Below are 25,048 nucleotides of genomic sequence, written 5' to 3'. Positions count from 1 at the left end.
GAGAGGAGAGTGAGGAGTGATTGGAGGGGAGTGTGAGGCACGATTGGAGAGGAGTGTGAGGCGCGATTGGAGAGGGGTGTGAGGCGCGATTGGGGAGGAGTGTGAGGCACGATTGGAGAGGAGTGATTGGAGGGGAGTGTGAGGCGCGATTGGAGAGGAGTGTGAGGCGCGATTGGAGAGGAGTGTGAGGCGCAATTGGAGAGGAGTGTGAGGCACGATTGGAGAGGAGTGTGAGGCGCGATTGGAGAGGAGTGTGAGGCGCAATTGGAGAGGAGTGTTAGGCGTGATTGGAGAGGAGTGTGAGGCGCGATTGGAGAGGAGTGTGAGGCGCGATTGGAGAGGAGTGTGAGGCGCGATTGGAGAGGAGTGTGAGGCGCGATTGGAGAGGAGTGTGAGGCGCGATTGGAGAGGCGTGTGAGGGATTGGAGAGGAGAGGAGTGTGAGGGATTGGAGAGGTGAGGGATTGGAGAGGAGAGGAATGTGAGGGATTGGAGAGGAGAGGAGTGCTAGGTGGAGAGAGGAGAGTGTCAGGTGGAGAGAGGAGTGTCAGGTGGAGAGGAGTGAGGGGTCACATATTATGTGAAATAAATAAATTGTGTTCATTACACCATTTCTGGATCTGATGACTTGCCAGTAACCATTTTGTAAAAATGAATGTGCAGCATCTAACTCAATATGTCGAAATGTCACACACATCCATGCCCGTGGGATTCCCACGGGTGACCCCGCTAGTATATATATATTAATCTTACTATAATTCACCAAATGTCCGTCCGTCTGTTCAAAGGTACCACGAAAAACGGCTCAACCGATCGAAACGATATTTTGTGTGGGTAATCCTGGGATTTCCAGGAGTAAAATAGGGTATTTAGTTTTTCCAATATTTCAGCTTTGGTCTCCAGTATTCTCAGGTTTGGACTCCCGCATAACATTCACGTTCGCATAACGTTCATTGTGACGATGTTCTCATTGTGACGATGTATGAGTTCATGGCAGTGTTTGACGTGACGGTGTGAACGTAATTTCGTAAAGTTTTTCGTTTCGTAATCCTTTAATGAACGTTTAATGTTTAATGAACGTTTAATGCCCTTCGATGTCCGGGGCCGCACGCGCGCTAGACTGGACGGGCCAGCGTGTACCTTGCCCTTTGCCGTCAGGCTCGGGTAAACCGCTGAGCCCCATCCGTGATGGGGATTGGGGCTTGAGACAGTGTCCTTCATTAAAAGTATAATAAACGCTGTCTCCATCGATCTTGCATAGGCCGTAACAGCTATCGGCTCAAAATCCCTTTTAACTGTTTATTTGGTACAGTTACATGTATCGGGAATTTGGTACACATATCGGGAATTTGGTACACGTATCGCGAGTACATACGACATAGCGATTGGGAACACGATTTATCGATCATGATTCACGATCACGATCATCACGGTCATAGTGTATCGATCATGATTTGAAACACGATGGAATAATATTTACCGATATGAACAGTGATGTGGCTTTTATTGAAATTCTAAAGATACTGTTTAGATTTTGATGATTTGCGTGTGATATGATTCAACGGATGTTTATATGAATCGTTTAAAATAAGAAAAACCTTCAATTTCTGATATTTTGCCTTTTCATTTGGGCTTCCCAATTGGAGCCCCGCCCATAGGGCGGGTACCGTTGCTAGTATATATATATATATATATATATATATATATATATATATATATATATATATATATATATATATATATATATATATATAATATATATATATATATATATATATTATGGCCACGGGTTTCAGGATCTTTCAAGAGGCCTCTGTTCCTCCTGGAATACAGGACCTGCAGCCACCAAACATAGCTAACTCCACGTCTCAGTGTGTTGCTGAACAGCTATGAGTGCCAATTAGTCTGCCAGCTTCCCCCAGTGTCCTCCGTCCAATTACTGTTTGCCTGTGGGTCACAGGGTTTTTTCACTGGGTCTCGTGCCCTCGATATGCACTGCTCTTATCTTTTAAACCCTAATTAGAGGCAGCCGAGCAAAAACTGGCGGGGCCGAGGGGGAGCATTTTTTATTCTAGACTCAGTTGAGGCTCGTGTAAGAGCGATCAGAGAACATATAATAAACATTAGGGGGAGAGCTAACACATGGGGGTGGGGGTGGGGAGAGGGAAACCGAAAAAGAGTGGAGAACCGAGACATCGGGAGATCTGTGGCAGGGAGAGGGCTGGGGCGAGGTACACGGGATAAACAAGATAGACACTACAAGGACTTTCGGGAAATAAATCGGAATTTGAATGAGCTGGATTTAGGGTGGATTAACGGGGGTAGAAAAGATCAAGGTTTTAGATGGGGAAAGACAAGAGATGGTGGTGACCAGCTGTTTTAAAGATCTGTAGGGCGGAGTGGGATTGAAGAGATTGTGGGAGTTTGTTCCAGAGGCGGGAGAAAAGTGGAATGAAAGAGTGAAGGTGAGCAGAGAGTCTTGATTTTGGCAGTTTCACCAGAAGAGGGTTTCTGGCAGATCTTGTGTGACCTGAAGGAATATTTGGGGGACAGAGCACATACAGAGCAGGGGGAGCTAGGTCAGAGAGGAGTCGGTAGAAGATAGAAAGACCGCCAACCTGCCCACGATGAGAGAGCGAGTGAAAGGCCTTCAGAATCGTGGGAGATACCAATGATTTTGAAAGCTTTGGATTCTACAGTGTGAAACTGAGGTAGGTGTGAGGCAGGAGCACCAGCCCATAGAAGAGAGCAGTACCCCCTCAAGCTGCAGATGAAAGCTTTGTATGTGGTGAGAGGCTCAGATGTGCCAAGTAAGGACTATGCACGGAGGATGCCCAGTCGGCGACTGGCTTTGGAGGCCAGCTTGGAAATGTGATTTTCCCAGGAAAGATCATGGCAAATAGTGAGACCCAAAAGCTTGAGTGACAGAACTTCTTGGAGAGGATTGTTCAGAAAGTAGATGGGAGGGTTTTCCATACGGTCTTTATGGAGAGACAAAGTGAGAGTGTGAGATTTGTCAGGATTGAAAGACATGTTCCATGTGTTTGACCAGTTTGTGATTTTAACCAGGTCTGCAGAGAGTGAAGAGGCTGCTGCCTGCCGATTTAAGGGTTGAGATCTGGAGCGACAGAGAGTGACATCATCAGCAAAGAGAAAGAGAGGATTTCCCAGAGAGTCGGAGAGATCATTAATGAAGACCAGAAAAAGCACAGGGCCCAGAACACTGCCTTGAGGATTGCCTTGCTCTGTAAATCAAAACTATATCGAAAGCTCGAGATATATCGGGAGAAGCTGTCCTGATTTTGTCTGACATTGAGGACCTCCATCCATTTTTTGTGAGAGTATAAGCAGCATGAGCAACATATAGTGTGAGAGTAGAAGCAGCTCCTGTTCTGAATCGGAATTGGTGATCTGATATGATGCCATTGGGTTCACCCACAGCTGCATAAATTTATATGTAACATAGGCATGAGAATCCCAGGGTCTGGTTTCGTCACTAATTGTTCAGTCGGCAGTAACAGCATAGGCAGAAACGTACACCACTGAGGTTAACAAGCAATGTACCAAATGCAATGCTGATAACAATCAACATACAAACGCCAAAGGCCTCATCACATGTCTCACCCACAATTGGAGGGAACAACCAATCAACTTTCGCCTAATCAATGAACTCCAGCTGTTGCTATGACTTTATAATTAATGCAGATTCCTTTGCCTGGAAGGGCAGAATATCCATGGATATTCTTGTTTTGAATAACAAATGACTCAATGAGATGTGATCCCAAAAACGTGACTTCACCAATGTTGCTTTCCTTTGCTTGAGTCCTCTCTCCATCCAAATCCCTCTCTCTCTCTCTCCTGTCGCTCTCTGTCACCATAGTTTATGCTTTATGACTTGCAAACCAGGTACATCCCTCAACGGCCAATGATACTGTTTACCATGACTCCAACGCTTGACTCTACTAGCCTTGACGAATCACTGCCTTACCACACGGCTGTGTTATCATAGACACCACTGTTTGCTTGTGCCATTTTAATTAAGATCATTTGTCTGCTGTCTGTTTATTGCGATTAGCATGAGCTGGTGTTATATACTGTAGCTGTCGGTGAGTGGATGTGCAAACATTTCCCTCTTCGTGTATTCCTCGTGGAGCACCACATTGCTTCCCTCTTATTTCCTGTTCTCTGCATGTTGTATAGTGCAGGGCTCAATATTTTACCACCTGAGGGCTCTTTATGAGAAACTAGAACAATGCGACTGTCACCAATATGCCTCCGCATCGTTGCACAACGGGTAGATGCCCTCGTTCACTGTCGTAAAAATAAACGAGTTTGATTTAAATCCCTTCAGCTGTTTTCAAGTATCACATTTTCACCAGCCATGACAGGTTTCACATCGATCGGTGAAGCGGTTTCAGAGAAGGGATTTAGAAAAATATACATTTTTGGCTGGTATACCACTTCACCTATGATGTCATCATTATCATGCTTTTGTTCCCCATTGGGAGTACTTGACAATGTGCCAAGTTTCAAATTTTTACATTCAGCGTTTTCCGATAAATATATTTTTAATTATTTGCTTTTAATCCAAGATGGCTGCCATACCACGTGACCTATGCCGTCACAATTATCATAAAAACATTCTGCATGGGTGTCACTCGTACCCTGAAAGTTTCGTCTCAATCGGACATATGGTTGCTGAGAAAAATGAGGTTTAGCCCGTACGGACGGACGGAAGGAAGGACGGACGGACGGAAGGAAGGACGGATGGACGGAAGGAAGGACGGACGGACAACCCGAAAACATAATGCATCCGGCAACTTTGTCGGCGAAGACATAAAAAAAAAACCTGCCCAGCTTAATTTTTTTGAGGTGTATGTTTTGATTCCTGGGAGCTATTGTTTTCTATTCTTGGGTGCTCATTTTTCCGGTTCACTCATTGTATAGTGATGCGGTCATGTTGAAACATTACCTTCTCGATTTGTGTTGAATTCTTTTTTTCTTGTGTTTTTTAATATATTTTTTTACCCTTTTTTGCAGTTTTACAAATGGATAGCAATAACATTTAACTTTCAAATTGCTTTTATGACGATTCACTTTGTTGCTTCATTACCTGATGGGGATACCTGACATGGACGGTGAGCCACGGCAGGCCTTGCGGTGTGTTTGCAACTTCCCATCACTGGTCCGTTGTGTGTGTATAGTTGTGTGTGTTCCATCCTCAATCAATTCCAGCTTCCACACATTTACAATGCTTTCATTGGAAACAGGCTTCTTCTTCTTCTTCTTCTTCTTCTTCTTCCTCTTCCTCTTCTTCTTCTTCCTCTTCGTTTTCTTATTCTTCTTCTTCTTGGTAGAGATGGTAGATGTGCCTGTGGTTGTTGCAGAGGATGAGCTCCAAGTCGCTTTTTAAATTTTCTGCAGTGCCTGTGTGTTGCGCAGGTTTCAGTAGAATCAGAAAGCACTCCAATGTGATCCCAATTCCAGCAAGCTTCATGCTGTAATCGAATATGCCAGATACCTTTTTGTAACCGACATCCAGGTCGCTACGCTCTGGGCCCGCACAAGCAAGAGACCGTAGCAGGATGGCTTTTTTCACCAGCGAAGCTGTAAAGTGCACAAGCGCTTGCGCAACTATTTATTGTTTATGCCCAGTGTTGTAAATAAACAACATGGCTCGGGATTGGGAAACAACATGACTCACAAGCAGATCGCTCGGGATTGTTCGTAGGGGCAGGGAACAGAAAATGAATCGCAGAGGTAGTAAACATATTTGGATGCACCTCATCTTGCCATAATGCATGGTGATGTTTACAGGAGTGACTTCTCTCAATGTTTAGAATTTTTGGCCACCATTTTTGATTCTTCGAGGATTTATTTTGGAGCTTTCGAGGGAGAGTTTGCCTGATGTCCCTGTGTATTTTGGTATAGTTCCTGTGCTGGCAAGCTGGTCGTGTGATTTGTAGTTGAGTAGGCAGAAGTTTATAGATGTTTGTGTGATGCTGTTAGGCGGTTTGCCAGCATTGGACATACACCGGGGGTTGCAGGTGGTGCGGTGTCCTTCCTGCCATGGACATCATGACCCAGCCAACACTGTTTCCATCTAACACATCAGCTATCAAATGGTTTGTCATGTTTCTTGACCATAATGTGAAGGAATTCACTTGAAGTTCATACACATTTATTTAAGAACAAGGGTAAATTGACAATGGGGGTAGCAGGCCAACAATTGGGCACAACCAGCAAAGGCATAAAAGAGAGAGAGAGAAGGAGAATTTGAATTTTGAACGTCATATGTTGCATTCAGAACCCTGGTGTTGGGCTAGCGGCTAGGGTGCCGGCTTAGGATCCTAGGATCCTGGGTTTGAATCCCGGTCGATCGCTGAATTAACGCCAGGGGGGTTGACTCAGCCTGATCATCCCTCCGAGGTCGGCTAATTGAGTACCAGCTCACTGGTAATTCCCTGTTTGTCGTTAAAGGCGACAAAAAGGGTTGGCGTCAGGAAGGGCATCCGGCCGTAAAACATTGCTTCAAAAAGGGGACCGAAAAACAACAACAACCACGGCTCCCGAAAAAGGCCAACCCCCGCTTTGCGGGGAAAAATGGCCTCCAAAGGTGGTTATATGTTGCATTCAAGGACACAGTATAGTACACATTTACAAGCAATACAGGAATAAAGAGGAAAAAGAGAACTAAAAACATTTTCAAGAAGAAAGAGAAAAAAAGTCACAGTTTTAAGCAGATTATAAAGTAATTATCAGTTTTGAATTATCCACAGAACACAAAACATTGCTAATACACCACTTTCTCTTAAAAAAAGGTTGAACATTTTCATTACTGAAGAAAAAAAATAATCAAATTTGAACCTGAGTTGTGTTGAGAAAAAACTTTGAAAATAGAAATAACATCAAAGCCATAACCGTTAAATCTATTTTTATTTTCCGACATTTATATATTGCATATTTTGCAACAGCCACCAGAAAATTGAGAAGAACACCCACGTCTCTACATGTAGGTCTGAACGACGCACCAAATACAAACATATGTAAATTAAAGGAAAAGACAGTTAGTTGGTTAAAAAGATGAAGTAGAAGGAAAAGCTATGTTGGTCTACTACACTGTGCGTAAGCATAAAACCAGTCCTCCTGATAACAGAAATGACGTTACCTTACCGGCAGCGAATTATTAAGATGGTGAGAGCAAGCTAGTGTGCCAACCTCCACTGTGTATCTGCTAATACACCATGTATGGGTAAGGTATGCACGCAAGGCCAAAGTGGGTAGAGGGAGAGCCGGCTAGTGTGCCAACCTCCACTGTATATCTGCAAATACACCATGTATGGGTAAGGTATGCATGCAAGGCCAAAGTGGGGCAGAGAGAGAGGGCCGGCTAGTGTGCCAACCTCCACTGTATATCTGCTCGTACACCATGTGTGGGTAAGGTATGCATGCAAGGCCAAAGTGGGGCAGAGAGAGAGGGCCGGCTCGTGTGCCAACCTCCACTGTATATCTGCGAATACACCATGTATGGGTAAGGTATGCATGCAAGGCCAAAGTGGGGCAGAGAGAGAGGGCCGGCTAGTGTGCCAACCTCCACTGTATATCTGCTCGTACACCATGTGTGGGTAAGTTATACATACGAGGCCAAAGTGGGTAGAGGGGGAACCCGACCCAAACTGCTGTGACCACAAAGCTAGTTGTGTTTTCCTAGAGTGATATATTTTTCCTTTGTCGAGAGAGGTCACAAATTCCAGCCTTAGTTACTCTATGAAATGGGGGATATGTTTGATCTCCGACTGAAAAGAAGAAAGGAGCACTTTGATTTCAGGGAAACTTAAATGAAGATCCTCAATGATATCAACACCTTCCGAGCCAATGTTTAGCTGTCTTAATTTACTAATAATTATACTCATAACTTGGTCTACAAGTCGGGCATATCTAGATCCAACTTTGGTTTCCACCAACCCAGCAGCTTTCCACTTAACCCCAGATGAATCTCAGATCACACACACATCTTATTAATTCCTCCGTAGATAATTTTTTTAAATCAGGGCATGACTATGAGGGATACCTGGGAAAAATATTGAAGAAAAGGGGTTCTTGAAGGAACGTTCGACAATTAACCTTATTTACAGAACGTTCGACAATTTTTCCTCCTTCCCTTCCCTCCCTTCCCCAAATTGGAGGGGCCTGTCAAAGCCCAAAATGTGTATATTTAGTAGATATTTCCCCTCCTTGTCCCCTTTCCCCTCTCCCCTCACCTCCCCTCACCTCCCCTCCCCCTTCCACACCCCTCCCTCTCCTGCTTCTGCTAGTCATTAATAACTTGAGTAAGACCTCTATAAGAAAGAGACCTATACATTCCTCACCATGCTATCACTCTGTACATAATCTGTTCCAACACTTCTTCCCAATTTTTCATCTGTCTCATGATTAGCAAGAAACAGAACCACCTTTGGAGGCCATTTTTCCCCACAGAGCAGGGGTTGTCCTTTTTCGGGCACCGTGGTCCCCTTTTTGAAGCGATGTTTTATGGCCAGATGCTCTTCCTGCCGCCATCCCTGTTAGTCACCTCTTGCTACACACAGGGAATTACAAGTGAACTGGTACTCAATTTGCCGACCTCAGGAGGATGACAGGCTGAGTCAACCCCCCTGGTGTTAATTCAGCGATCGACCGGGATTCAAACCCAGGATCCAAGGATCCCAAGCCGGCACCCTAATCGCTAAGCCGACACCAGGCCGATTACCAAGGAACACTCCAAGATATTTAACCCCGTCCGTTCTCCAGGCTCGGTTCTATGGAGGTGAAGGTGGTGATACACAATAGAGATAACTTTTACCACACCATAATGCTGTACTTTTACTCCATAATCACACCAGAGGAGTCTGCAGAGAAGTATCACAGACAACCCTGTAAAGCAGAGACAGTGTTCGAGCTTCGAATTATAACACATACATCATCCACCGTCTGCACAAATTTTGCTCCTTCTGTTCTTCTAATTCCCTGAGGTATTCGCTGTCTAATAGACAGAAGGAATGGTTCAAGGGCGACTCCATATAAAAGAACAGAGAGAAAAGGCAACCTTGACGGATACAACCATCGAAAGGGAAAGGGAGAACATACATAACCTCTTGTTAATTTTTATCATACAGCGAGCATTAGTATATAGGAGTTTCACACAAGAGATGAAAGCTTCACTGAAGCTCATTCCCTTAAAAACAGAAAAAGTACTTCTGGTCAACACGATCAAAAGCTTCAGCTTCATCAACAAACAGCAATCCAAAATCATCACACAGGTACTTATTACACACAAAAAAAAACAATTCTTCTTCTTCCACGCACACAATAGGTCTGGTCCCGGTGTGTAACAGAACTGATCACAGCTTTCATACGATTTTCGAGTACTTTCGAGAAACTTTATTATCAGTCCACAGTAAGGACAGGTCACTAGTTCTCAACCGTTGGAAGTTCCCAGCTTTTGGCAGCAAATATACAACTGTCCTTCTGCAAGACATTGGAAGTAGTCCCCGACTATGCTTTCGTCAAAGACGTCAAGTAAATAAGGTTCCACAAGGTTCCACAAAGTTGTATAGAATTCTCCGGGCAAGCAATCTATTCCAGAGGCTTTTCCGTCTTTCAGGTTTCAGGTTAATCAGCCAAAATTGGGGAATTCAGCAAGCGGTGCTCGTCTTCCTTGACACCCAGAGGCCCAGCAACTAATTATTGCATCACCTCATTGTCCATGTTCTACGGGGAATATGTCAGAGTATAAATCTCTCAGAGTACACCTGATCACCTACTGGGAGGTTACCAGGAACCTATTGGGAGTAAGTAAAACATGAATTTGTTGTGACCTTTTAAGAGAGTCTCAAACTTAACTCCTTCTTTGGCATATCCAGAGTTAAATAGCTCAATCGCATATCACTCGTTTCCGTACCATTTGTGCTAGCGGTGCTTCCTTTGCCCATATTATTTAGTGATGTGTCTTTCCCAACCACATCATCATTCTGTTCTAAGGATACAATTTCAGATTTTAACAAATCGATTGATATTGACTGTATTTTAGTGGTATATAAATGATACTGTTGACATAAATTTTTTGTCACCCGTTGCACCGCGGAGCGAAAGGTGGACTATGGTTTTCCCATGCGTCCGTCCGTGCGTCCGTGCGCCCGTTCTACTGTGCGTGCGTGCGTGCGGGCGTGCGTGCGTAAGCGAAGGACCGAATTCTAATTTGGTGTGCGGGTGCAACCCACGTCAAAATCCAAGATGGCCGCCGCCATGTATGTCTGACGCCATGTATGTCTGAACCTTGTGAGCGGAATATCTTGAAAAATAAGCGAAGTACCAACTTCTAATTTGGTGTGTGGGTGTATCTAGGCATAAGGAAGAAAGCTATTGAAAATTGGGTCGCCACGTCAAAATCCAAGATGGCCGCCACCATATATATGTCTGAACCTTGTGAGCGAAATATCTTGAAAAATAAACGATCTACTAACTTCTAATCTGGTGTGTGGGTGTACCTACGCATAAAGAAGAACGCTATTGAAAATTGGGTCGCCACGTCAAAATCCAAGATGGCCACCGCCATGTATGTCTGAACCTTGTGAGCGGAATATCTTGAAAAATAAGCGAAGTACCAACTTCTAATCTGGTGTGTGGGTGTATCTACGCAGAAGGAAGAACGCTATGGAAAATTGGGTCGCCACGACAAAATCCAAGATGGCCACCGCCATGTATGTCTGAACCTTGTGAGCGGAATATCTTGAAAAATAAGCGAAGTACCAACTTCTAATCTGGTGTGTGGGTGTATCTAGGCACAAGGAAGAACGCTATGGAAAATTGGGTCGCCACGACAAAATCCAAGATGGCCGCCACCATATATATGTCTGAACTTTGTGAGCGAAATATCCTGAAAAATCAACGAAGTACCAACTTCTAATCTGGTGTGTGGGTGTATCTACGCATAATGAAGAAGGCTATTGAAAATTGGGTCGCCACGTCAAAATCCAAGATGGCCGCCTTGCGTCTTCCACTTTGTCAACTCACATCACTTCACCGATGGGGGACCGAGGCGTAACGCTTGTTATTTGGGATTTTGTGATGTCCCACCACACCCGAGACCATCATGTTCAGATCTAGAGGATCAAATTTTCTCCCACACGACTCAAAGAGACGCATGTGTTACGTGGTCCTCCCGGTGACTACCTGGTCTCGGTGACCCCCGGACCGTGAGAGGAACTCCGCCAGAAAGATCTATTATTTCTGCGCTTTCGTAACGCAATCAATATGAATTCCAATCAATAAGAAACCCCACACCAAGGATCCGGAATAATCAATGATATATTCCCCGAGCAATCAACAACCATCCACAATCAGCAATCAATAGTACAATGATGTAAACTCATCTATAATAACTCTAAGATGGCCATCTTATACATTCCTCACGTGAGCCCCACTCCCGACTCCCTCCATGGTCAATGTCTCTCTCAATGTCTCCGTACGCCTGTAGTTCGATCTCCGCACGTGGGCGGTTGAACGGACCCTTCCTGACGTGCTTTCACCGGGCACGTCCCGTACCGGGAACAACGGCTGCAGCGCGCACCTCCTGGCCAAGCCAAGCGGGTAAAGTAAAGCAGGCAAAGCAACACGCGGCTTGCCCAGCGCGCGCGGCCCAAGGTGCGACCCGTACGCGGCCTTGTAGACGGGGAGGCGAACTGTGCCAGCTGCTTGGTTCCGTGCACGAACCCACAGTGACTTGACGTGTCAAAGGGTAGTTACACGTCCCGGTAACTCCTCTCGCCAGACGGGCTTTTAAACGCCGATTCTCTTACGTTGCTCAATCGATACCGCTCGCGTCCGAGCTCGGCGAGGAAGAAGAAGAATCGTCGCGTCTCCAGGACCTCGTGTCTTTTCTTCTTCCGTTTCCGGTCTCCTTTTTCTCAGAAGGGCTCCTGACCCTTTAATCACAACAACCTTTAATCGACTACACATTGATAAGCAAAGCCCTGAATAGTAATTCACATACATTCACATAAATATGTAACACATGTTAAAGGACCAGTAAGCACTACCACCCGGTGGAAAGGGTAGTTTAAAGAATATTGAGGTTAGAATGTGGTCTCTGAATCCAGTTGGTAAAAATTTTGGGAGGACACACCACATTTAACATTGGCTCTTTACATGTACTAGGGCATGCCCGTACTATATATATATCTAAAATTATATCCCCCCCCCTCTATTTACATGAAATGGTTTGGTTCATGAAATGTTTTGGTTCATTCGCAACGCCAAAGCGAACGGCGAACGCTTTACATGAAATGGTTTGGTTCATGAAATGTTTTGGTCCATTCGCAACGCCAAGGCGAACGGCTTGCGAGTACAGTGACAATCCCCCCCCCCCTCTATTTACATGAAATGGTTTTAATTAGTTTTAAAACATAGTTTAACGCCAACATAGCGGCAACATAGTTTGCCAACGTGAAATAAATGAATACGCTCTCAAATGTGCCGTCCGAGGCAGAGTGTGTTCGCCACGTTCGGCACACGCGATAGCTCGCTGCTCTCTGATTGGTTGAATCGTTTTTTGGACATAGCTCGGTAAGTAATTGTCCGATTAATATGAAACCTTGAAAAGGCACATCCTCGGGTCCCCAGCAATATACCTGGCAAGTTTAAAGTATATCGGACCCGTGGTTGTCGAGAAACAGCGGTCACAGACAAACAAACAAACAAACAAACACACATACAGAGATTACTGGAATTATAGATAGATTCTGTCATGCCTTGCCATTGATATAATACCATCATTGCATCTGCACCATGTGAATCAACGCAAGATTGGGTGTTGTGACTTCCACGCATCCTTAAAACAAAGATTATATTGATGGATTCTCCTCCTCCTAAACCTTTTGTGGAGGTAACATGGGGCTCATGACCATTCCTATCAAACGACGGACAAATTGTGCAATTGAAATCTCCCGCGATACAAATAAAAGCAGTTGCGTCCAGAGTTTTTTCTTTTTTTTACAAAATGCCACACACACCTTCAGAGGCCATTTTTTTCCCCACAGAGCAGAGGTTGGCCTTTTTTGGGCTCCGTGGTCCCATTTTTGAAGCAATGTTTTATGGCCGGATGCCTTTCCTGCCGCCAACTCTGTTGGTCGCCTCTTGCGACACACAGGGAATTACCAGTGAGCTGGTACTCAATTTCCAGACCTTGATGACATGCTGAGTCAACCCCACCTCGCGTTAATTCAGCGATTGACCAGGATTCGAACCCAGGATCCTTTGGATCCCAAGCCGGCACCCTAACCACTAAGCCAACACCAGGCTTCTTTTTTTATTTTCTTTTTTTTTTTACAAAATGCCATAGTGTGGAAAAGAAAAATTTCCTCTCCATTGGATCACAACAACAACAACAACAACAACAACAACAACAAAAGGCATTTTAAGGCCATTTTCCCTGCGAGAGCGGGGGTTAGCCTTCCTCTCCATTGGATCACTTGGTGCATAAACATTCACAACGATAATCTTCTGGGTATTATTTTAAAAACTCTGCAGATATCAAATGCCCTTTATCAATTTATTTAAAGGAAACCTGTTGAGCGCAAATCTTGTGACTTCGGCAAATGGCAACGCCGGCTCGAGGTGTAGGAAAACCACTCCGCCACCAATGCCCCTAAAAGAGTTTCACCCAATCAGCTACTTGATCATTGGTAGCATGGGTCTGTTGTAAGACAATAACATCATGTTTTTTTTGTTTGTTTTTTACAGCTTGAATGGTTTGCAGTGTTTGTAAGGGGGAACGACCCCCATTTATATTCATAGATATAACGTTTAATTCTATCGTTAATTCTACTGTGAGGGGGGGGGGGGGGGGGTGAAGCCCCCTTCCACATTTAATTGCTTATTTGCCTGTGTGACGGCTCTCCTTAGCCGCTGAAATTCGGGTTCGGAAATTTCCTCAGGGTCGTTTCTTTGCAGCAGAAGTTTTGCAGCTGCAATAAAGGTCTGCATATTAGAAAAATGATCTTTAAATCGTGCATACCGTTCTCTAAAGATTTCTTTCAAAAATTTGACAACATTCTCTTTTGGTATTTCTTAAAGCTTTTCCTCCTCCTGAGGTCTGTTCAAAGTTTCTTTCAAGGGGAAGAAAGACCATCAACCATCGCAACTGGCTCATCATGGTCGGTTCATTATGTTTCAATAGCTAGCATTTCTCTGATGACGGTATCAGTAAGTTCTTCCTGTTGAACCTGCACAGAAATACCTGTCCCATCACCATCTAACACAGATGTTAGACATTTTACATTTTCCATTAATATTATCAACAGCAGGTCGTTCACTTTCACAGTTTTTGATTATAACCTTCAGAATTTCCTTTCCCTTCATCCTGAGCAGGTGGTATGGTCTCGGCCTTAGTTTCACCACCTTGCTCACCTTGTTGGCTTAGCGGTTAGGGTGCCGGCTTGGGATCCGAGGATCCTGGGTTCGAATCCTGGTCGATCGCTGAATTAACACCAGGGGGGTTGACTCAGCCTGTCATCCTTCTGAGGTCGGCAAATTGAGTACCAGTTCACTGGTAATTCCCTGTGTGTCGCAAGAGGCGACTAACAGGTGACTAATGACTAACTAATTAAACCTTGATCTTTTCTACCCCCACTAAATTCACCCCAATTCCACTTTTTTGAAATTCCAACTTCTGTCCTGGAAGTCCTTGGTGTCCTTGGTGTCCTTGTGTTTTATACTTCTCCCTCCCGCCCCCCCCCCCTCCCTTCCCACGCCTCCTCCCCCCAAGCCCTCTCCCTCCCACACTTCTCCCTGCTCTCAAATGTTGTGTTTGTGTGCTTCTCCTTCTCTCCCCATCTTGTCTTCCGCTCCCTCTTTTTATATATTTTGTTTGTCTGGTTGATTTGTTTGTGAAGTAAATGTTAGCTCTTTCACGAGCCTCGATTCAGTATACAAAAACAAAACAAAAAAAACAAAAAAAAAACAGGGTTGGTGGCAGGAAGGGCATCCGGCCGTAAAACATTGCTTCAAAAAGGGGACCACGGTGCCCGAAAAAGGCCAACCCCCTGATCTTCGGGGAAAAATGGCCTCTGAAGGTGGTTCTAAAGGTGGTTCAGTACTTAAAAGGGACTGTTTCAATTCTTTCCGCAAAGCCACATCCACCACCTGTTGCGCCTCACAAATCATTTCATTTAAAGGTTGTGGCCTCTATTTTACATTAGCTGACTCAGTTTGCATGATACACCACTATACTGGCTGACTCATCGTTTACACTTTACACGATGCACATCCATATGGACCTTACCAGCACCACTCTTAACCGTACCTTGGTGTTCCGGTGTAGACTCCTGCACTACAGGTGAATTGTTTACAGATTCCTCTGTAACAGTCATAGGGGCAGCTGGTCCGGTTGCCACATCATATGTTTTCTCCACATTAGGACAACACTGCCTGGTGTGTCCACCTGCACCGCACCCATAACAAATCAACCTCTGTTGCCGCAAAAATCCTGTGCTCACCTTTTGACGAATTAAAAATGAGATAGACATTCAATTGCATCACACCATCTTTCAGAACAACATAGTAAAACGTCTAAACATTTCGATATGTTGAAGTTTTCCATCTTTGTTGCACATGGAAGCTTTGGTGGTTGTTGACACCACAGTACCGTACTGACCTAGCTTTTGAGAAAAATCCTCATTAGATAGCATCGATAGGATGTTGGATAATATCTTTGAGGTTGGAGTGTTTCATGGAAAACCCGGAACAAACTGGTCCTCACGCAAAATGAGTCTGTTCTGCATGACTGTTCTGTACGAGAACCTGTCCTGTTCCTGTCCTGTGTCCTGTAAATGAGTCTGTTCTGTACGAAGCAGAGTTGTGGGACAAAAACGATGACCTTGTGGTTAATTCGGGATACCGCCCAATTTTCGCTCACAACTAATCGACTCTCCGATTGTGAGAAGAGTTTCCTTCAATGAAACGCTTTCCGGTGGGACGAAGCACATTCCGTGCTCATCAGTTAACACCTCATCGTCGTCACTCCTCCATATGCACTCTGCTCATAAGTGCTTTAAAAACTATGAAAACATTTTGCTGGAGTATCTGGTTTTGCAAGGTGTTAGGCCTTGGTGCTATGAATGGCTAGCTTCCCTTCGATTATTAAAAAGTAACGAGTATAGATTCCACAGGCCTTAAAGAATTGAGCTCCACACCAAAAAAACAAGTGCAAAGGGAGAAAGAAACATCCAAAACCAAAAAGTGGGGTCAATCTTTCAGTAGCCGTACAAGGAAATTATACTGAATTAAAAATTCAAAAAAAGATGCCATAAAACATTATTAAGTAAAATTATTTACAAAAGTTATTTGTTTTAAAGAAACAAACCAGCTTTGTTAAATAGAAAATTGGCAATGGTCCGCCATGGCAGTGCCTTGTGGAAGATAAATCAATGAACAGCAGTGATTTGATCAATTATTCAGATTACAAGTCAATAAGCCCAAGGACACCTGCCGATGGACGGTGGAGGACCTCAGCGGTGGACGGTGGAGGGTGGAGGATGGACGGTGGAGGACCTTACAAGTCAATAAGCCCAAGGACACCTGCCGATGGACGGTGGAGGACCTCAGCGGTGGACGGTGGAGGGTGGAGGATTACAAGTGGAGGACCTTCCACCGTCCATCGCACCTCAGCGGTGGACGGTGGAGGGTGGAGGATTACAAGTGGAGGACCTTACAAGTCAATAAGCCCAAGGACACCTGCCGATGGACGGTGGAGGACCTCAGCCTTTGATACAGCGTTTTCCACTGCAGGAAAAGTCAAGCAGGTGTTTCTGAATTGTTAGTAATTCTTCAGGAGGGTCTACAGGATGATTCAGCCCCAGGACATGGCTTTAGCTGCTTATACAAGATTTGTTATGCCTCTGTTGTCTGTCCATCCGTCCATACGTCTCCGTCCGTACGTCTGTACGGGCTAAACCTCGTTTTTCTCAGCAACCACATGTCCAATTGAGACGAAACGTTCAGGGTATAAGTGACACCCATGCAGAATGTTTTTTTCCATAATTATGATGTCATAGGTCACGTGGTATGGCAGCCATATTGGAATAAACGCACATAATTAAATAATTATTTCTCGGAAACCGCTGAATGGAAAAATTTGAAACTTGCCACATTGTCAAGTATTCCCAATGGGGAATAAAAGCATGATAATGATGACATCACAGGTGAAGTGGTATACCAGCCAAAATTGTTTTAATCGAATTCCTTATCCTAAAAATCTGAAATTGCATGCACATGATCTATGACACATTTGTATTGAAATATTAAATTTATGACATCATAGGTCACATGGTTTGGCAGCCATATTGGATTTAATCTAGTACTTAAAAAAACATTGATTGACTCAAAATTGTACGTGTGTCATTGACTAGGCATGGCGATTAAAAGATGATCACGAAAGCATCATTGGTCAAATAGTGTAGCAGGCATATTGGATTGAAGGAAAATATTAAATAATTATATCTCTTAAACCGCTTACCCTATTGATGCGAAATTAAAAAGAAATATTATCTAACTCCATTGTTGCATATAGTTTGAAAATGATGACATCGTAGGTCATGTGGTTGGCAGCCATCTTGGATAGTAAAATGAACCTCATCCGATCAAAACGAAACTTCACAAACGTGATCCACTACCCATACATATGCAGAGTGTACATTTTTAAAGGTCATATGTCACATGGTGTGGCAGCCATATTAGCTTGAAAGCCGGTATTTCAAAAAAATCCTTCTCTGAAACCGCTTCACCGATCGATGTGAAACCTGTTACGGCTGGTGAAAATGTTCTACTTGAAAACAGCTGAAGGGATTTAAATCAAACTTGTTTATTTTTAGGACCGTCAACGAGGGCATTTACACGTTGTGGGACGATGCAGAGGCATTTTGGTATACAGTTGCATTGCTCTCGTTCATATCATGGATTTATACTGGGGTTTTTTTCAGATATAAATACAAATAATACATGAAACTAAAATGGCTGTCACTAGTCCATTTGCAGAGAAAGAGAGGTTAAAGTTGTTGTAAACGTTATTAATAAGCAAGGGACAACCTGTAAAAAAAACAATGTGGATTTTATTCCTTTCCATTAAGCCGCTGTCACACCTTGACGTTTTAGCCAGCGTATGCCGACGTATGAAAAATTTGGCTACGTTAAGAGCACGCTGAAGCACGCTGGCATACGTCGTAGTACGCCGAGCTCGTCGACAAATTTCGTGCATGCACAAAATTTGTCGACGTATGCCAGCGTATGACTCACACCAGCACTCAATTTTGATACGTCGGCATACGCTGGCTAAATCGTCAAGGTGTGACAGGGGCTTTACAGAGCATGTGGTCGTTTTATTCATCAGATTATCCCAATTTATTTTGGTCAGAATCAGAAAGACTAAAGTGCCAATGCACACACTAAGGTAATGACAAGCTTCTTTTTTCCCATTGCAAACCATTGGGAAGAACAGGTGTAAGTCCCAAGAAGGGATACAGCCATTGCACACAGCTTTGCATTGATGCCAATTGATCTGAGTTGTGCAAGCCACAGAAAAATGAGTTAGACAATTAAACAATATGGTAATATCATCGCTGTTGAGCACAGCCACACAGAAGTCATCTGCATAAGCTGAGATAATGACTGCCCTGTCAGATGGTGACACAGGCAATCCTGGCAATCCAGCACGATGGGGAAGTACGAGGGGCTCGAAGCAAAGGGAGTGAAGGATGTTAGGGTTAGGGTTAGGGTTAGGGTTAGGGTTAGGGTTGTTGTTAGGGTTAGGGTTAGGGTTAGGGTTAGGGTTAGGGTTGTTAGGGTTAGGGTTAGGGTTAGGGTTAGGGTTAGGGTTAGGTTACCCTGACGAACTCCCCCCTCAAACAGCAATTGTACACATAAACTATCATTAACTTTGAGAATAGTAATTATTTTGTGCAATAAAAGCATGAGATAAAAGTGATTGTACAATAAAAAAACATGTGAGATAAAAGTTGTGCCAAAACCAAACTGCTGTAAAATGTAAAATAAATATTCATGACTAACAGGATCAATATATCATTCATGACTATTCCTTTTTAGATATAATAGACTGTACAGAGCAATAGGCTGCTAGTTTTTCACTGAGTGCAATTTTTATTTACATGATCTAAGGCTCATAGTGGAGATGACATGCACACGCACACGCACACACACACACATGCACACACACACACACACACACACACGCACACACATGCACACAAACGCACACACGCATACACGCACACACGCACACAAACGCACACACGCACGCACACAAACGCACACATGCACACAAACGCACACATGCACACAAACGCACACACGCACACACACAAACGCACACATGCACACATGCACACAAACACACGCACGCACGCAAACGCACACATGCACACAAACGCACACACGCACACATGCACACAAACGCACACACGCACGCACACGCACGCACACATGCACACAAACGCACACACGCACGCACACCAACGCACACATGCACACAAACGCACACACGCACGCACGCAAATGCACACATGCACACAAACGCACACACGCACGCACACAAACGCACACATGGACACAACACACACACACACACACACACACACACACACACACACACACACACACACACACACCAGATTCCCCTTTTAATGAAAAGTCACCGTTTTCGACAAAACTATGTATTTTAACAAAATATAGAGAAGTTACTTTTTATTTAGTACCATGTGGTAAGGGCTGGCAGGATGGCCTAGAGGTATGCACTCTCACCTTTAAACTGGCTAGTCTGGGCCCACAGATGGATGTTAAGCTGGGTGTCTAGTCTGCTAGCATTATTTGTTTAGTTGGTGTCTTTCACATTAATTTATGTCTTTCTTGGAATTGATGAAAGAAGATAAATTTTTGGGGCCGAATAAACATCCGAGAGTATTGAAGGAGATGGCAGAGCAGATAGGCATGATGTTAATATACAGCACACATCGTCATGCTTGTCTGCTATTACAAAATGTGTCCATATCATTGATGTATTATCGGCCGACCTTTGCTCACACAACGTGATCACCATACTTCACAAGAACAGCCACATCACCGATCCACCCAGACCTCATCTGCTTGTGGGCATCCAAACTTTTCCATGCTGTCACATGTTCCAGGGTGTAACTACTTTTTGTAAATACAGGATAATGCACTTAATCTGGATATAAAATGGTTGGAAAGTTTGTCTCGCTTCTGGACGATGTTGTACTCGGCAATTCATCTGGGTCTGTGTTACCAACAACCTGCATTGTTATAATATTGCTCCTGAGACAAAGTGTCCAACATATCGACATATCCAAGGTTTATCCTATTATTTGTCCATTAAAGCACACAAAGCACAATAACTCAACCGATCCTGAACGTGGGTGTTTATTATTGTTTATTTTTTTTACCTGTTGCGGAGCTAAGCTTGAGGTGATGGATTGAGGTGCCGGAGCATCGCTCCAGTGTGTTCTGGCAGGACTACACCCCTGATTACGTGCACATCATTCTTTTTGGTAGAAAAAAAACACAAAAATCCCTGATAAAACGCTCAATTGAGCATTATCCTCAATAATAAGACCATCTGTAAAACACAAGCTTAGCAATGACCAACTGTCTTTCACAGCTCTTTGACAACTAAAAAATAATCTTTACACCAAGTTTCCGAACCAGAAAACCCTTAAACTCAAAGCCCTGTTTGGCTTCATGTCTTTTTTCCTTAAGTATTTAATAAAGCACATTTCTCATTCAAACATTGACATCGCTAAACCTCATCACTAATGATGGAATTTCTTTGCAAATGAAGAATCTCTTTTTCAAAATGTATATACCAGAGCCTGTCTAAGGTTCGATTAATTATTTTTGTATTGTCGGCAAAAGACACAAATTTGTGATTTCACAGCTCCACAATTGACGCAGGTTTGTGAAGTCATTCTGTGATTCTAAAATATGAAATAATAATTATTTAAAGGGTAATTTAAAAAAGGAATCATTTGGAAGGCCAACATGCAGTTCGTCTTGGGGGACCAGGGAAAAGGCGCAGTTTAATTAAAATATTTATCAGAAAACACAGATGGAGTCATTCCAGTAAAAGCCACGGCATTTTAAAAAAGAACGATTAATGAAAAATGTATCGAGACTTGCAAGCGATAAATTATTTAACAAACGGTGACAACATGTATATTGGTGAGAATCAACATGCTGTAACCACAAAACAGCCAAAATGATGTTTCGCTAAAAGTGTAAGGGTTTTACACTGGGTGGGATGAGGCTCAGGGCTATTCCTATCTAAGATGGGATTGATCTTGCAATTAAAATCACAATAAACACACCAAACTATCAGGGGTAAGATGATTGAGAAAGGAAACGGACACAGTAAAAAAAAAAAAAAGGTGGTTTGAGTCGTACTATTGGTGCATCAACATTGGCAAATAGAATGTGCTGAATATATATTGTATTATACTATATATATATATACGTATACACAACCGGTCAAAAGTTTTAGAACACCTCAATTTTTCCAGTTTTTATTGAAATTTACGCAGTTTAATGTCTCAATGTACTCTGAAATTAAGCATAGAACAAACAAACAATTGGAGATAAAAAAAGAAATCATTGAATCATTTTGTTTAACAAAATTTAATTTACATTTTTGACTCGGCAAATTAGCCACCTTTTGCAGATATAACCGCCGAACACACTCGTGGCATTCTTTCTACAATGGAAATGAAATATTGTTCGGGAAGTTCTTCCCAACACTGTTGCAGAAGTTCCCACAAATGTGTTGCACTTGTAGGTTGCTTTGCTTTCACCCTTCTGTCCAGTTCATCCCAAACCAGCTCGATGGGGTTTACGTCTGGAGACTGTGCTGGCCATTCCATGATTTGAAGCCTACCGTCTTGCTCTTTTCCTCATAGGTAGTTTGGACATAGCCTGGAGGTGTGTTTACGGTCATTATCTTGCTGTGGGATGAACCCCTGATCAACTCGGCGTATACCAGAGGGTATTGCATGGTACTGCAAAATGCTGTGGTAACCCTTTTGGATGCGGGTGCCAGTCACTCTGTGCAAGTCGCCGACTCTGGATAGAGCAAAAGAGCCCCAAACCATCACACTTTCTCCTCCATGTTTGACAGTTGGTGTCACACACTGAGGAACCATCCTTTCGCCTACTCGGCGGCATACAAAAACCCTGCGTGATGAACCAAAGATTTCAAATTTTGATTCATCGGTCCATAAGACCTTCTTCCAGTCTTCAGTAGTCCACTGGTGGTGCTTCATGACCCAGGCAAGCCTCTCTTTCTTATTTTGCCATCTTAGCAATGGCTTTCTTACTGCCACTCGACCTGTCAAACCTGCAGCTCGAAGTGTTCTCTTCACAGTTGAAACTGAGACTTGCTTACATCGACCAGTGTTAAGCTGTGCTTGAAGCTGTTGTCCTGTGAGTCGCCTATCACGCAAGCTGTTGACTCTCAGAAACTTGTCTTCAGATTCTGTTGTGGCTTTGGGTCTGCCAGACCTCTTCCTGTCAGAGTTTCCTCCAGTTTCCAAGTGCCTTTTGATGGTGTAGGAAACTGTACTCACTGATACCTTGGCTTTCTTTGCAATTTCTCTAAAGGAAAGACCTACAATATGTCAAAACTACCTGCGAGGAAAAGAACAAGACGGTAGGCTTCAAATCATGGAATGGCCAGCACAGTCTCCAGACGTAAACCCCATCGAGCTGGTTTGGGATGAACTGGACAGAAAGGTGAAAGCAAAGCGACATACAAGTGCAACACATTTGTGGGAACTTCTGCAACAATGTTGGGAAGAACTTCCCGAACAATATTTGATTTCCATTGTAGAAAGAATGCCACGAGTGTGATTGGCGGTTATATCTGCAAAAGGTGGCTACTTTGCCGAGTCAAAAATGTAAATTAAATTTTGTTAAACAAAATGATTCAATGATTTCTTTTTTTATCTCTCCAATTGTTTGTTTGTTCTAATTTCAGAGTACATTGAGACATTAAACTTCGTAAATTTCAATAAAAACTGGAAAAATTGAGGTGTTCTAAAACTTTTGTCTGGTAGTGTATATATATATTTATATATGTATATGTATGTATATATATATATATATATATATATATATATATATATATATATATATATATATATATATATGGATATATTGGAAGCAAAAAAAACGCATCTGTGTCTGAAGGAAGTGGTGCAGTTTGGCAGTGTATGTGCAATCCATGCAAGTTACAGGACTTCCAAATGCTGACAACTTTAGAACACATTAGAATTACACTTTAGAACCCTCTAGAATTAAATAAGGTGGGTTAGAAAGGTTCTTCATCATTTTTTTGACGGACAGATGGACGTATGGAAGAAAGGACATAGCCAAATACTGAAGTGGCTTCACCGCTTAAAAATGGGACAATTTCCTTTTAAAAGGTGCGGAGATAGAAAGATGTGCATAAATTAAAAAGGCAATAAAAACTCCGACAAAAGCGTTGTTTCTGAAAAACAGAGGCACCTGTCAGATTCAGCTGCCAATTAAACTGCCATGTAACTTGCAGTGGCATAAGTTTCTTGCAATAGGATGATGTCTGCATTTTCTTGAATAAATAATTGCGAGGTGAAAACTTTGCGTAAAGGGCTACATGCCTGCTGTTTAGGTTAAGATTTGCTGCAGTCATAAAATGAAGAATGATAACTCAAGGACATTTAAACATCCAAATCTTTTTTTTGCTTCGAAACTTATTTTGCTTTCAATCTCGCTGGAACCATCAGAGATTGCAAAGGCAGCTTTTTAACAATACATTGTCCTTTCAACAATGGAATATAAATCAAGAAAAACCAAAAAATTCCTATAAACTCGTTCCTTCCTCGTAGTTTTTTGTAAGAACTCTAAAATGTCTGAAGAAGGAATGGTATTTGCAGGATTATTGTCTGGGAGAAACTTTATCTGCCCAGGCACATTTATTGATAGTCAGACTTGTAACCCTCGCCTTCAGGGTTTTCTCCCGTTTACTCTGCATCCATTATGGATGTGACACACTCAGTAGATGTGTTTTCCAATGTGTCATTAGCTTTAGTAACAGTAGTATTTTTCTCATTGGTAGAGTTGCTATTATTTTTGGGGGATTGTTCAGTCAAGGGAGGTGATGGTTGGGGTTTGGGGAGGATGTTAGCAATTGCAATCAAGGGTTGCAAAACTTGAGGAGAGGAGGAAGGAGCAACATACATGCTGCATCTACCATTTTTGGGGCATCGGAGGGCATCGGTTAACAAGGATGCCCATGAGGTCTGCGTCGTGGGGAAAGTCCCCGCAACCACTTTCGCAAAGGAGGGAGGTGGCGCTGTCACTGGAATCTTAGCTCCAGGCTCAGCAGGGTGAAAGGGTACATTAGGGCATTTACTGGTAGCAGTATGTCCTATATTAGGAAAACCTGGTTGAACATTAACGTTTGCAGCTACAAGGGGTTGCTGTGTTGTGAAGAAGCTTGATTAAGAGTTGGGTTTGAGGCATTTTTAGGAAGACCTTTTTTCAAATGGCCAAATTCGCCACACTTAGAAAACACCACAGTCGCAGTTGTAGCACATGCTATGTCAGTACGCCATTCTATTTTAAAGGGAAGCACTACATTAAAACGTACAACCACAGGAAGCAGAATCATATAAAAATGTTCTGCGAAACACCACGTTAAAATTTGTCATTTTTTACCATAAAAAAGTATCATCATAATTAAGAAGACAAGTGAACCATATTTTTAAATCTCAGCTGTGATTTGGTCATTTTGTAGAAAATTGGGCAGATTAGAAAAATACATACACACACACACACACACACACACACACACACACACACACACACACACACACACACACACACACACACACACACACACACACACACATATATATATATATATATACAATATATGTATTCAATTTTACTGCATA

General features: G+C 43.1%; 1 protein-coding gene across 1 annotated transcript in view; it reads left to right on the top strand.

Annotated features, from left to right (window-relative positions):
• The window catches only part of LOC137436088 (CUB and sushi domain-containing protein 3-like), a 1,358,203-nt gene that overhangs the window by 291,233 nt on the left and 1,041,922 nt on the right, over nt 1-25,048 (top strand). The window lies entirely within an intron of this gene.

Source organism: Myxine glutinosa, chromosome 11, assembly GCF_964187855.1.
Source record: "Myxine glutinosa chromosome 11, kmMyxGlut1.1, whole genome shotgun sequence".
Classification (NCBI taxonomy): Eukaryota; Metazoa; Chordata; class Myxini; order Myxiniformes; family Myxinidae; genus Myxine; species Myxine glutinosa.
Note: the sequence above shows the minus strand (reverse complement) of the source record. Positions and strands in the feature narration are given on the sequence as shown.